This window comes from Arachis ipaensis, chromosome B03, assembly GCF_000816755.2.
Source record: "Arachis ipaensis cultivar K30076 chromosome B03, Araip1.1, whole genome shotgun sequence".
Taxonomy (NCBI): domain Eukaryota; kingdom Viridiplantae; phylum Streptophyta; class Magnoliopsida; order Fabales; family Fabaceae; genus Arachis; species Arachis ipaensis.
In genome coordinates this window covers 42398930-42410975 of record NC_029787.2, presented here as the reverse complement: position 1 = coordinate 42410975, position 12046 = coordinate 42398930, and the positions used below count along the sequence as shown (strand labels likewise).

General features: G+C 39.2%; 1 pseudogene; it reads left to right on the top strand.

The window, feature by feature from the left end:
• The window catches only part of LOC107633064, a 15334-nt pseudogene continuing 7540 nt past the window's right edge, over positions 4253-12046 (top strand).

The following is a 12046-nucleotide window of genomic DNA, read 5'->3' as shown; positions in this document are numbered from 1 at the left end:
TCCTTGTGTGATCCGGGATCCCACACTTTGTTTTGACACCCATCTTCAAATTGATCATCATGATTCCAATTGGGTGGTTTAGCCTTGGAATTCTCAAAGACGCCTCCAAACAACTTCCTAGACCCATACAATTTAGCTCCACACCGAACCTTGCAATTAAACTTTGAGCAAGCAACCATAATGAACCTAGAATGATGTTTCCAACCACTACACAACTCTCTCTTACTCTTAACTCCACAAAGAGCTCTAAGTTGACCATCATTTTCAATCAAACCATATTCAAGTGGGAAAGTGAAGCTTAGGGATAGAAATTTTACCCACTTGAATGTTGTATTGGATGGTGACTTAGGAAGGGATGTCTCCAATGGTCTTGCAAGTTCCACTCCCTTGTGCTCTTCTTTGATTATTTCCACCTCTTCACAAGCTTCTTCAATTTCAACCTCTTTCTCTTAGTAGCTTCCTTCCAATTCAATCTCTTCTTCATTGCTTATCAAGGGTATGGGAGGTGAGGTATCTTCTTCCTTACCCTCTATGTCAAACTCAATTGGAGAGGATTCAATTATACATAAGAATTCTTCAATGATTGAATCCATCTCTTGGTCAACTTCTTCAAAGGCTTCAACCACTTCTTTCGGCTCAATTGTCTTAACTTCTTCCCCTTGTGGCAATTCTTTCTTCAACTCCTCTTCTTCACCTTGAAGCTCTAAACTCACTCCCTCACTATGCTTCTTGGTTGCCTCTCCACATTCGTCAATGGAAGTGCCTTGGTTGCTTAGGCTTAGTCGGGAGGAGGCCATATTGCTAACGGCTTCCACTAGCATAGCCATCTTGGCTCCTAGATCTTTAAACTTCTTTTCATCCTCCTTTTGTCGCCTTAAGATATGAGATTCAAGATCTCTCAATTCATGCGTGGGGGCTTCATCGGGAGGTGATGGTGGAAGAGAAGGTTCATTATTTGGGAGGAAGGTATCATGTTTGGAAGTTGGTTCATCTTGGTAAGGGTATGGAGTTGGTGTATATGGAGGTGGTTCTTGAGAGTAATTGTGTTGGGATTGTGGTGCTTCTATGTATGGTTCATATGGCTCATAAGGTGGTTGATAGGGTGGATAAGGGTTGGGGTCATATGGGGGTGTTTGGTGGTAGGGGGCTTGTGAGTAAAGTGGTTCAAAGTCATGTTGAGGGGGTGGTTCATAGGCATATGGTGGTGGTTGTTGACAATCACAATAAGGGTCACCACATCCATTAGATTGATATGCATTAGGATGAGAATTATACCCATAAGAAACCGGAGGGGGTTGTTGCCAATAAGGTTGATCAATCCCTTGAGGCTCCTCCCATCTTTGATTACTCCATCCTTGATGCACATCCTCATTGTAGTTCCCATTTCCTACAACATAATTTGAGCCAAACTCATAGCCAAAGTGGTAAAAATTCATAATAGCAAGAGAAAATAAAAATAAAACTAGTAAGAACTAATAAAAATTAACTCCTAAAACAAGCAAAAACTAGCAAAGAAGAATATTAACATATATACAATAGCCAATAACATAACACCATTGCAACTCTCCGGCAACGGCGCCATTTTGATAATGAGTTTTGCTCGATGGTCTAGATTTTCTTCTTATAGAAAGAATTACTTCGTTGTAAGCATAGCTCTAAACCATCAAACAATTCCCACATCAAAAATTTGGGTTGTCACAAGTGCAAACCCTAAATGAAAATTAACCGGAGTATTTGGACTCCGGGTCGTCTCACAAGGAATTGCAATGAAATGATCAATTATTGGCTATGAAGGGGTAAAGGGGTTTTGATTTATAAGAGGGGCAAGAAAATAAATGACAAGAAAGTAAATCAAGCAAGTAATTAAAGAAAGCAATTAATAAAGAGAGACATTCATGACAAGGATTGAGAATATAGGCTTTCTATCCTAGTCATGCAATGATTAATTCATCTTATTTAGTCAACTCCAACAAATAGGGAGAAAGTCAAACAAGATTAATCAATCATACCACAATAATAACAAGAATTTATCTTATTACGTCATCTCCAACATTGGAAGAAGGTATCATATTATCTTCCATGAGAGAAAGTCTAATAAGACTAGCTAATCTCAATCCAAAAGTCCTAATCAACTTACTAATTAAATTAGCAAAAGATTAGCGTCAATGGAAACAATATTCCAAAAGTCCTAATCAATTCACTAATTAAATTAGCAAAAGATTAGCGTCAATGGAAACAATATTCCAAAAGTCCTAATCAATTCACTAATTAAATTAGCAAAAGATTAGCGTCAATGGAAACAATATTAGCTAACAACTCTAGATCACCAACATGAGTTGGGTTTTCATGACTCAAGATTGCCTAATTATTACTCTTTCCAAGCCAAGAATGCTCAAAATCTACTCTAAAGCCCAACCAAGCATTTTTTCAAATACTTGGTGGGTACAAATGGAAAGCATAGTAAAATGTGCAAGAAATATAAATCTACCAACTATCAATTGCAAGAAAAGTAAATCAACAATTCAAATCATCAATTAAAAGAACATGGAAACATAAAATTGCATTAAAGAAAATTAAGATTCAACAATGGTTCATAAACATAAAAAGGGCAAAATAAAGGAAATGACAAGTAAAAACTAGAAGAGTAGAGATGTAACAACAAGAAATTAAAAGGAAAAACTAAATCAAAACAAGAATTAAAACTTGGATCCAAGAAGAATTAACTAAAACTACCCTAAAATCTAGAGAGATGAGAGAGCCTCTCTCTCTAGAATTCTAACCTAAAACATGATGAAAACTAAACTATGGGTTCGTTTGGGAAACACCAAAAAGCTACTTTTTTCAACTTTTGACTTATAGAAAGTTACATTAATGTGTTTGGTACAATTTTTTAGATAAACTTTTAACTTTTCAAAAAGTTATTTAAAAGCTTTTGAAGAAGTTAAAAAATGTGACTTATCCTATTTTCAAAAGCTATTTTATCACTCTTATTTAATACACAACTTTAAAACAAGGACTTCTATAATAACTTTCCAAACTCAAAATAACTTATTTAAAAGTTAATATTAATAAAAGTCCTTATATTTTAAGCTCCTTTTTCAAAAGAACTTATTTAAGAAGTTTAGCCAAACTGGCCCTATGACTACTTGGTTCATTTCCCCTTCAATCCTTGGGTTCATAGCATCAGAAATGGGTTGGATTGGGCCCAAAATGAGCTGCAAAATCGCTGGGGGCGATTTCATTAAAGTGGACCCACGGGCAGAATCGGCGCGCACGCGTACATGGCGCGTGCGTGCCCCTGAGCGCGAAGTAACATATGGCAAAATTTATATCATTTCGAAGCCCCGGATGTTAACTTTCCAACGCAACTGGAACTGTCTCATTTGAACCTCTGTAGCTCAAGTTATGGTCGATTGAGTGCGAAGAGATCAGGCTTGACAGCTTTACGGTTCTTTCATTTCTTCATGAGTTCTCCCACTTTGCATGCTTTTCTCCTCACTTCTTCCATTCAATACTTGCCTTATGAACCTGAAATCACTCAACAAACACATCAAGGCATCGAATGGAATTAAAGTGGATTAAAATCACCAATTTAAGGGCCTAAAAAGCATATTTTTACACTGAAGCACAATTCAAGGGAGAATTACAAAACCATGCTATTTCATTGAATAAATGTGGGAAAAGATGATAAAATTCCCTAAAATAAGCACAAGATAAATCATGAAATCGGGGTTTATCATTGGGCCAGAATTTATTGAGCAAGCCCAATTAATCCTTGTTGCGAGACCAACAAAGGCTTGGTCCGAAAATGAAAAATGGAAGAAAGCAATGTTGCAAGCTATCACCGGTTACTCACTTCCCTTTTGGAATGGATTTCAAATTCAATTAACTTGAATTAATTGCCTTGGTAACATGAGAGAGAAAGCTTACATTGATTTGATTGCTATCATTACTCTCACATGTTACTAAGCATGGGGAGTGGGGAATTAACTCATTTTAATTTCTTTCTTCAATTCCATTGAAAGCTTTTTCTCTTCTCTCTCTTCTCTCTCTAGTTTTTGGTCATGTCACAGGAAAGAAGAAGAAGTAAGCTATCAGAGGAGAAGTACAGTAGCAGTAAAGCTAGGAACAAGCAAGCGGCCAAGGTGATGATGGCTCTTGCAAAAAGAAGATCCAAGGTAAGGAGTGGCTGAGATCTTTGCCACTTATGGTAAGATGTGGTGAAGAAAACTTAGGATCACCATGCCTAAAAATGATGGAAGATCCAATTCAGTCAGAGAAGAAGATCCCTTGGGTATGGCTCATCTCTACTTTTCGTTCATCCATCACAGAAGGTAGCTACTGTAGCTACGTGGAGGAGGAAGCAGAAGTGGAGCAGGAGGAGCTGTCAAAGATCAAGCATTCATCAAGGGTCAAGAATCCTTCTTGGGGACTAAGTCAAGATGGAAGGCTCAGATTGATGAAGCTTGAAGAAAAGGGATGTGAGAGAGGTAATTGCATGTTGTTTTAGCTTTCGGTTCCCTCTCTCTTCTCTCTGTCCGAACCGGTTTGATGATTGAAGAAGAAGAAGTTGGCTTGGTTGAACCGTTTCAACCTTGGAGGCTTCCCCTTCTATAATAAAGGTGAACAGCCAAGGCTTGAAGCAAGGTGAAAAGGAGTGAAAAGCACAGAGTTCTCATAGCTACCCAAGCTAACAGAAGTTCTTCTCCTTCAATGTGTTTCATTTTGTATTTTCTTTAGTTTTGTCTGTCTTGAGTCTCATGATGAAAAAGGCAAACAGTGAGGTTTGTAAGAAAAAGCCAGTGAGCGAAAAAAGGCAGAGTGTACAAAATTAAAGAAAAATCCATATGTGTCTTAGAGGTCCTTTGTACATCTATTTGTTGTGTATCATGATTCTGCGAGAATCCCCTTGTAAGTTGGGTTAGCACTTAGCAGTTGAAAGCTTGGTAGGTGATCAAGTCAAGTTCAGGATTGGGGATAGATTCTGGACTTATCCCGGATAGGAAGGGTAGTTCCTAGGGAGAATTGGTGTCTATAATCTGTTTGATTATAGTGAAATTCCATCATTGTTGTGATGGAAATTGGATGTAGGATGCACTACACTTAGTAGCTAAACCAGGATACTTCTGGGTGTGATTCTCTCTTTCTATTCTACTCAATTTCTAATTCTATTCATAGGAGACAAAATTGAAAAATATCTCCTCACTGGTTACTGGTGCACGAAATTACAATCACACTTTTGCAACTCCGCACAACTAACCAGCAAGTGCACTGGGTCGTCCAAGTAATACCTTACGTGAGTAAGGGTCGATCCCACGGAGATTGTCTGCTTGAAGCAAGCTATGGTTATCTTGTAACTCTTAGTCAGGATATCAATAATTCTCAGATTTAATTGTAAAAAGTAAAATAACATGAAATAAATACTTGTTATGCAGTAATGAAGAACAGGTTGAGGCTTTGGAGATGCTTTGTCTTCTGAATCTCTGCTTTCCTACTATCTTCTTCTTCATGCACGCAAGGCTCCTTCCATAGCAAGCTTTATGTTGGGCATCACTGTTGTCACTGGCTACTTCCTGTCCTCTCAATGAAAATGTTCCAAATGCGCTGTCACCGCACGGCTAATCATCTGTCGGTTCTCGATCATGCTGGAATAGGATCCATTGATCCTTTTGCGTCTATCACACGCCCAAAAATCACGAGTTTGAAGCTCGTCATAACCATCCCTTCCCAGATCCTACTCAGAATACCACAAACAAGGTTTAGATGTTCCGGATCTCAGGAATGGCCGCCAATAATTCTAGCCTATACCACGAAGGTTCCAATCTTAGATTAGAAACCCAAGAGATACACATTCAAGCTTGATTGCATGTAGAATGGAGGTGGTTGTCAGGCATGCGTTCATAGGTGAGAATGATGATGATTGTCACGGATCATCACATTCATCAGGTTGAAGTGCGAATGAATATCTTAGAATAGAAGCAAGCGTGATAGAATGGAAAACAGTAGTAATTGCATTAATTCATGAAGAACAGCAGAGCTCTTCACCCCCAACAATGGGGTTTAGAGACTCATGCCGTAGGGAATACAATAAGAAACGTGTAAAAGTATCATAATGTACAAGATGAATCACTAAAAGTAGTTTTTATAGTGAACTGGTGACCTAGGGTTACAGAAAATGAGTAAGCTAGGGTGTTTAGTGTAAAAATCCACTTCTGGGGCCCACTTGGTGTGTGCTTGGGCTGAGCATTGAAGCTTTCATGTGTAGAGACTTTTCTTAGAGTTAAACACCAGTTTTTGTGCCAGTTTGGGCGTTTAACTCCAGTTTTTATGCCAGTTCCGGCCTTAAACGCCAGAATTCTTGAGCGGACTTGGAACGCCTGTTTGGGCCATCAAATCTTGGGCAAAGTATGGACTATTATATATTGCTGGAAAGCCCAGGATGTCTACTTTTCAACGCAATTGAGAGCGCGCAAATTGGGCTTCTGTAGCTCCAGAAAATCCACTTTGAGTGCAGGGAAATCAGAATCCAACAGCATCTGCAGTCCTTTTTCAGCCTCTGAATCAGATTTTTGCTCAGGTCCCTCAATTTCAGCCAGAAAATACCTGAAATCACAGAAAAACACACAAACTCATAGTAAAGTCCAGAAAAGTGAATTTTAAATAAAAACTAATAAAAATATAATAAAAACTAATTAAAATATACTAAAAACATACTAAAAACAATGCCAAAAAGCGTATAAATTATCCGCTCATCACAACACCAAACTTAAATTGTTGCTTGTCCCCAAGCAACTGAAAATCAAATAGGATAAAAAGAAGAGAATATACAATGAATTCCAAAAATATCTATGAAGATCAGTATAATTAGATGAGCGGGGCTTCTAGCTTTTTGCTTCTGAACAGTTTTGGCATCTCACTTTATTCCTTGAAGTCCAGAATGATTGGCATCTATAGGAACTCAGAATCCAGATAGTGTTATTGATTCTCCTAGTTAAGTATGTTGATTCTTGAACACAGCTACTTTATGAGTCTTGGCCGTGGCCCTAAGCACTTTGTTTTCCAGTATTACCATCGGATACATAAATGCCATAGACACATAACTGGGTGAACCTTTTCAGATTGTGACTCAGCTTTGCTAGAGTCCCCAATTAGAGGTGTCCAGGGTTCTTAAGCACACTCTTCTTTTTGATTTGGACCTCGACTTTAACCGCTCAGTCTCAAGTTTTCACTTGACACCTTCACGCCACAAGCACATGGTTAGGGACAGCTTGGTTCAGCCGCTTAGGCCAGGATTTTATTCTTGTGGGCCCTCCTATCCACTGATGCTCAAAGCCTTGGATCCTTTTTTATTTCACCCTTGCCTTTTGGTTTAAAGGGCTATTGGCTTTTTCTGCTTGCTTTTTCTTTTCTCTCTTTTTTTTTCGCCTCTTCTCTCTCTTTTTTTTGCAAGCTTTTCACTGCTTTTTCTTGCTTCAAGAATCAGTTTTATGATTTTTCAGATCATCAGATAACATTTCTCCTTTTCCCATCATTCTTTTAAGAGCCAACAATTTTAACATTCATAAACAATCAACTTCAAAAATATGCACTGTTCAAGCATTCATTCAGAAAATAATAGTATTGCCACCACATCAAAATAATTAAATTGTTTTAAAATTCAAAATTCATGTACTTCTTTTTCTTTTTCAATTAAAAATACTTTTTATTTAAGAAAGGTGATGGATTCATAGGACATTTATGGCTTTAAGACATAAACTTTAAATTTTTTATTGATTATGGAATAAAAATAATACTCAAAAATAAATATAAGCGCAGACCCATAATAATAGAAGACAGAAAATTAAAAGCAGAAGAATAAATGACTCTTAAAATAGACTCTTAATAATAAAGGTTATCACAGAGTTAGGACTCAACAACCTTGATTTTGAGGAGTGGATGCTCCCTCAATTTATGGGGTGCTTGGTCCTTCAAGAGAGAGCTTTTGGCGCTTCAGCTCCTGTAGCTCATGCCCCTGCTTCTCCTGTTCCTGCAGCAGTTTGCAGAGCATGCAGTTTTGATTCTGCTGTTCTTCCTTAAGTTGTTCCATAGCTTCTTGCAGCTTGGTAACAGATACTTCTAGGCGGGTCCAGTAGTCAATTTCAGGAATTTCTGGGAGGAACTCCTGCGCCCTCCTTTTGATGGAGTTGTCTTGCACTTGTCCTTCCATTAACTTCTTGGTGATTGGGTGTTCGATTGGGATGAATTCATCTACTCTCATCCTCACCCCAGCATCTTTACATAGCAGAGAAATTAAGCTTGGGTAGGCCAGTTTGGCTTCAGTGGAGTTTTTGTTTGCAATTGTGTAAATCTCACAAGAAATCAGATGATGAATCTCCACTTCTTTTCCAAGCATAATACAATGAATCATCACTGCTCTTTTGACAGTGACCTCAGAGCGGTTGCTAGTGAGCAATATAGAACGCCCAATGAAGTCCAACCAGCCTCTTGCAACTGGTTTGAGATCTCCCCTCTTGAGTTGGTTTGGGACACCTTTTGAATTGGTTATCCACTTAGTTCCAGGGAGGCATATATCCTCTAGAACTTGATCCAACCCCTTATCTACTCTCACCATTCTCCTATTAAAGGATTCTGGATCATCTTGTAGTTGAGGCAATTTGAAGATCTCTCTTATTTTGTCCAGATGGAAGTAAATAAGCCTCCCTCTGACCATGGTTCGGTAGGTATGAAAGGCGGTTCCAGTTATTCTCTGCTTATCTGTCAGCTACAGATTTGAGTAGAATTTCTGAACCATATTTCTTCCAACCTTTGTCTCAGGATTGGCTAGAATTTCCCATCCTCTGTTTCGAATTTTCTCTTGGATCTCTAGATATTCATCCTCTTTCAGATTGAATTTAACTTCCGGGATCACTGACCTCAGACCCATTATTTTGTGGTAATGGTCTGCATATTCTTTGGTTAAGAACCTCTCTTGATTCTAAAGACTCTTTGGAGTATTCTCTTTCTTGCCTCTTGATTTGGTTTGTTTTTCCTTAGGTGCCATGATCTTGATGAGTCTTAGCTCAGTGATCACGGAAAAACACACCAAATTTAGAGGTTTGCTTGCCCTCAAGCAAAAGAAAGGAAAGGGGAGAGAGAGGAGAAGAGGCAAATTCGAATGGTGTAGAGGAGGGGATGGCCGAATGTATATTATCAAAACATGAAAATTTGAAAAAATTTGAAGTTGGAAACAAAATCTCCTCCCCCTGCCTTTCTGGCGTTTAACACCCAATTGTTGGCCATTATGGGCGTTAAACGCCAGAAACCCCTTTATCACTGGGCGTTTTTCTGAACGCCCAGGATGTTGCAATTCTGGCGTTAAACGCCCAGAATGGTACCCATTCTGGCGTTTAATGCCCAAAATGGTACCTTTATTGGCGTTAAACACCCAGAATGGTACCCATTCTGACGTTTAATGCCCAAAATGCCCCTTACTGGCGTTTTCTTGCCAGCAAGCTCCTTTTCTCTGCTTTTTGCACTGAATCCTTCTGTAACTCTGTGAATTCCTTCAATTTTGATGATTAACCTTTGAAGAAAAATGTATATCAAACTTCTACAAGTTTTAATTAAAACAAATAACTTGCTAATGGCTGGGTTGCCTCCCAGCAAGCGCTTCTTTATTGTCTTTAGCTGGACTTTTACTGAGCTTTATTCAAGCCTCAGTTTTGAGCATTCTTGCTCAAAATTTCTTTCAAGATAATGTTTGATTCTCTGTCCATTAACAATGAACTTTTTGTCAGAATCAATATCTTGAAGCTCAACATATCCATATGGTGACACTCCTGTAATCCCATATGGTCCCCTCCACCGGGATTTTAGTTTCCCAGAGAATAATCTGAGCCTAGAGTTGAACAATAGAATTTTTTGTCCTGGCTCAAAGACTCTGGATGACAATTTCTTGTCATGCCACTTTTTTGCTTTTTCCTTATAAATTTTTGCATTTTCAAAAGCATTGAGTCTGAACTCCTCTAGCTCATTTAGCTGGAGCAATCTTTTCTCACCAGCTAACTTAGCATCCATGTTTAGGAATCTGGTTGCCCAGTAGGCTTTATGTTCCAGTTCCACGGGCAGATGACAGGCCTTGCCATACACAAGCTGGTATGGAGAGGTTCTTATAGGAGTCTTGAATGTTGTTCTGTATGCCCACAGAGCATCATCCAAGCTCTTTGTCCAATTCTTTCTACGGGCAATTACAGTTCGTTCCAGAATTCTCTTTAATTCTCTGTTAGAAACTTCAGCCTGTCCATTTGTCTGTGGATGATACGGAGTTGCTACTTTGTGGCTAATTCCATATCGAACCATAGCAGAGTAAAGTTGTTTATTGCAGAAATGGGTGCCCCCATCACTAATGAGTACTCTGGGAACACCAAATCTACTGAAAATATGTTTCTGGAGGAACTTCAGCACAATTTTGGTATCATTAGTGGGTGTGGCAATTACTTCCACCCATTTAGATACGTAGTCTACTGCCACCAAAATGTAGGTGTTTGAGTATGATGGTGGGAAAGGACCCATGAAGTCAATACCCCATACATCAAACAACTCAATCTCTAAGATCCCTTGTTGAGGCATGGCATAACCATGAGGCAAGTTACCAGCTCTTTGGCAACTGTCACAGTTACGCACAAACTCTCGGGCATCTCTATAGAGAGTAGGCCAATAGAAGCCACATTGGAGGACTTTAGTGGCTGTTCGCTCACTTCCGAAATGTCCTCCATACTGTGATCCATGGCAATGCCACAGAATCTTCTGTGCCTCCTCTCTATGGATGCATATGCGGATCATTCCCTCTGCGCATCTCTTAAAGAGATATGGTTCATCCCATAAGTAGTACTTTGCATCAGAAATTAGCTTTTTCTTTTGCAACTTGCTGTACTCCTGGGTATGAACCTCACAGCTTTATAATTTGCAATGTCTGTAAACCATGGTGCTTCCTAAATGGCAAAAAGTTGCTCATCCGGAAAGGTCTCAGAGATCTTAGTAGAAGGGAGGGACGCCCCTGCTACTGGTTCTATTCGGGACAGGTGATCAGCTACCTGGTTCTCTGTCCCTTTTCTGTCTCTTATTTCTATATCAAACTCTTGCAGAAGCAACACCCATCTTATGAGCTTGGGTTTTGAATCCTGCTTTGTGAGTAGATATTTAAGAGCAGCATGGTCAGTATACACAATCACTTTTGAACCTACTAAATAGGATCTAAACTTGTCAATGGCATAAACCACTGCAAGTAACTCCTTTTATGTGGTTGTGTAGTTCTTCTGTGCGTCATTTAGAACACGACTGGCATAGTAAATGACGTGCAGAAGCTTGTTATGCCTTTGTCCCAACACTGCACCAATGGCATGGTCACTGGCATCACACATTAATTCAAATGGTAATGTCCAGTCAGGTGCAGAGATGACTGGTGCCGTGACCAGCTTGGCTTTCAGGGTCTCAAACGCCTGCAGACATTCTGTGTCAAACACAAATGGCGTATCAGCAGCTAGCAGGTTGCTTAGAGATTTTGCAATTTTTGAAAAATCCTTTATGAACCTCCTATAGAATCCTGCATGTCCCAGAAAGCTTCTCATTGCCTTAATATTGGCAGGTGGTGGTAATTTCTCAATTACCTCTACCTTGGCTTGATCCACCTCTATTTCCTTGCTTGAAATTTTGTGCCCAAGGATAATTCCTTCAGTCACCATGAAGTGACATTTTTCCCAGTTTAAGACTAGGTTAGTCTCTTGGCACCTTTTCAAGACAAGTGCTGCATTGCATAGGGCATTCTTCTGTAAGCAAATACTCCAGATGGACATGTGAATGCTGTTTTCTCTTGGTCTTGAGGATCCACTGTAATTTGTAATTTGCCTGAATAGCCATCCAAAAAGCAGTAGTATTCATGGCCTGCTAATCTCTCTAACATCTGGTCTATGAATGGTAAAGGAAAATGATACTTTCTGGTGGCTGTATTGAGCCTTCTGTAGTCAATACACATACGCCACCCTGTAACTGTTCTTGTAGAAACCAGTTC